Raw genomic sequence first — 3714 nt, 5'->3', positions numbered from 1 at the left:
AAACTCCGTCTCAAAAAAAAAAAAAAAAAAAAGAGAAACATAATGCATAAGAAAATCAGGCAATGTGAGTCCTATAGTGAAATAAGACCAAGCTTAGGTGGATCTGATGTGTGGAGAAGCAGGTTGCGATCTTAAGAGCAGGCTTTGTTGAGAATTAACTTTAAGCAAATGGTGCCAATGTTTAGGGGAAGAATATTCCAGGAAGTGGTAACAGCTGCATGGAATCCCAAGAAAGCAGTATCATGGCTTATTCCAGAAACAGCAAGGAGGCCAAAGTGACTGCATAGTGGGCCAGGTGGGAAGATCAAGGAGATTGGGTAGGGCCTTGGGCTGTTCGAGGATTTCAGTTTCCACTGTTTCCTTGCTTCCTCTGAGTAAGGCATTTTAAGCAGAGAGGAACTCAATTTGACTTTCATTTTAAAGGATCTCTGTGGGCCAGGCGTGGTGGCTCTGCTTGTAATCCCAGCACTTTGGGAAGCTGAGGTGAATGGATCACCTGAAGTCAAGAGACTGAGACCACAAGCCAACATGGTGAAAACACAAAATCCCCATCTCTACTGAAAACACAAAAATTAGCTGGGCGTGGTGGCGGCAACTGTAATCCCAGCTACTCAGGAGGCTGAGGCAGGAGAATTGCTTGAACCCAGGAAGCGGAGGTTGCAGTGAGCCGTGATCATGCCATTGCACTCCAGCCTGGGTGACACAGTGAGACTCTGCCTCAAAAAGAAAAGAGGGGGTTCTGTTGAGACCCCCCTTTTGAGAATAGACTGAGGGGGACAAGACAGAAACAAAGAGACCAGGTGGGAGCCTACTGTAATGATCCAAGCAAGAGCTGGGACTGGTTCAAACCAGCGTGTGGAGTGTCGGGGATAAAAAGGGATCACGTTCTGGATAAGTTCTGCAAACAGAACCAACAGGATATCCAGAGGGATGCAATCTGGGCCGGGAGAGAAAGAGAAGAGTCAAAGTGACTCCAAGGTTTGAAGCCTGAACAACTACAAAAACTGGAGTTGTCATCAGCTGAGGTGGGGAAGCTGCTGATGCAGCAGGCTTGGGGGTACAAAAGCCCCTGATGCAGCAGGCAAAAGGGGTTCCGTTTTGGATACATTGCTTTGACATCCAATTGCGACCATCATTGGGCTTTGGATATGTGAATCTGGAGTTCAGGAGAAAGGGCTGAGCAGAAAACATAATTTGGGAGTTGTAAGTATGTAGATAGATAATAGTTATTTACTTTTTTTTTTTCTTGAGACGGAGTCTTGCTCTGTCACCAAGCTGGATTGCAGCGACACAATCTCGGCTCACTGCAACCTCTCCCTCCTGGGCTCGAGAGATTCTCCAGCCTCAGCCTCCCGAGTAGCCAGGACTACAGGCAAGCGCCACCATGCCCAGCTAATTTTTTAATTTTTAGTAGAGACAGGTTTCCCATGTTGGCCAGGATGGTCTCAATTTGCTGACCTTGTGATCTACCTGCCTCAGCCTTCCAAAGTGCTTGGATAACAGGCATGAGCAGCCACGCCCAGCCAATAGTTATTTACTTTTTTCCATCCTTTTAACATGAATATTTTCAAGCATACACAAATGTACACACATTTAGTACATATACCTTCTACCTTCATTCAGCAATTATTAACATTTTGCCATATCAGCTCTATATTTCTCTATCTTTTAAAATAAAAATAGAGACAGGTTCTCACTATGTTCCCCAGGCTAGTTTCAAACTCCTGTGCTCATGTGATCCTCTCGCTTTGGCCTCCAAAAGTGCTGGTATTACAGGCATGAGCCACTCAGCCCAGCCATATTTGTCTATTTATACATGCTTTTATTCATTTGTTTCACTGAGCCATTTCAGAGTGGGAAACATCTTGTTGCTTCAATACTCTGGCATTCCTGAAAGGAATGTAAAATCCCCCAAATCAATGAGATAACAGAGCAAGTGAATGCAGATAATGACAGGGCCAAGAAAGGAGCCCTGGGGCACCCCAAGGGTAGGAGTTCTGCAAGAAAAGGAAGATCCTAGAAGGAGCAACCATTAAAGGAGGAGGAACCTGAGGAAGTAGATGTCATTCAGGGCAGGCGGGCATTTCTCCATGTTGATCAGGCTGATTTGAACTTCTGACCTCAGGTGATTCCCACCCCTACCCCCCCAACCCCCGCCTCAGCCTTCCCAAATGCTGGGGTTACAGGTGTGAGCCACCACACCCTTCTGATCCTGAAATTTACCAAAATGTAAAGAGGCAGATACAAAAGGCATTCATGCAAATTGTCCTTCTAATTTCAGAGTATCTTCTTCACACTTGTGGAACAAACTATTTTTTTCTTGGTCTTCTTAAGACTGGGGTAATTATGAAAGGAATCAAATAATTTCTTTTGATTGTTTTAAATGAGCAACCTAATACACCCAGGGGCATAGACGCCATAAAGCATGAAGAGGTCATCTGGACATGGTGGCTTGCGCCTGTAATCCCAGCACTTTGAGAGGCTGAGGGAGGCAAATCACTTCAGTCTGAGAGTTCAAGAGAGCCTGGGTGACATGGTGAAACCCCATCTCTACAAAACAATTTACTGGGCTTGGCTGAGCATCCCTGGTCCCAGCTACTTGGGAGGCTGAGGAGGGAGGATCACCTGAACCTGGGAGGTAAAGGCTACAGTGAGCTGTGATCACCCCACTGCACTCCAGCCTGGGTGACAGAGTGAGACCCTGTCTCAAAAAAAAAAAAGTGATCAAGTCACAATATTGCTGTCTGAATTGGCAAAGATTCAGTTCAGTTTTCAGCACTAACTCAAAACCAACCAATCATCAGTATCAAAGGCTAATTTAGGAAATTAAGAAGTTGAATGACAATTTTGATTTTTTTAAACCACAGCGTTAACACTTCTTTAAAGGTGCTCCTCACATCTACCTACACAAAATAAACAGTGGTTAAAAACTAAAAGTATGACAGTCCAAAGAAGCAAGACATATTTAAATTTTAAAAAAACACTAAATTATTTTCTTTCCTTATAAATATTATTCATAGCCTGTCCACAGCTGCCATAAAATAGGGTATCTGTAGCTTCAGAGCAAAGTCCTATCTTGTATCTGGTCCTTGGGCATAACTATAAAAAGAATGATTGATTGATTTTTGAGACAGGGTCTTGCTTTTTCACCCAGGCTGGAGTGCACTCACATAATTATGACTCATCACAGGCTCAAACTCCTAGGCTTAAGGGATCCTCCCACCTCAGCTTCCTGAGTAGCTAGGACTACAGGCACCAGCCACCACGCCTGGCTGAAAAGATTGATTTTTAGATAGGAGGTTGCTAAGCAGTCAAGCAAATTTCATTCATTTTGGGTTTCCCGAATCCCTCCCTTTATGACTCAGGAAATAACCACCAACAGAATAAATCACATATTGAACTAAGATCAGACATGTATTTAACAATAAATAATTTTTTAAAAGTTGATGTTGGCTGTAGCTAGAAATCCAAAGATAAGGCCAGGCGCAGTGGCTCTCACTTTGGGTGGCCAAGGCAGGCAGATCGCCTGAGGTCAGGAGTTCAAGACCAGCGTGGCCAATGTGGTGAAACCTAATCTCTACTAAAAATACAAAAATGAGCCGGGCATGGTGGCATGCACCTGTAATCCCAGCTACTTGGGAGGCTGAGGCAGGAGAATCACTTGAACTCGGGAGGCAGAGGTTGCAGTGAGTCGAGATCGTACCACTGCACTCC

This window comes from Cebus imitator, unplaced genomic scaffold (genome assembly GCF_001604975.1).
Source record: "Cebus imitator isolate Cc_AM_T3 unplaced genomic scaffold, Cebus_imitator-1.0 Scaffold23, whole genome shotgun sequence".
NCBI lineage: Eukaryota > Metazoa > Chordata > Mammalia > Primates > Cebidae > Cebus > Cebus imitator.
This window is presented reverse-complemented; position numbering follows the sequence as displayed.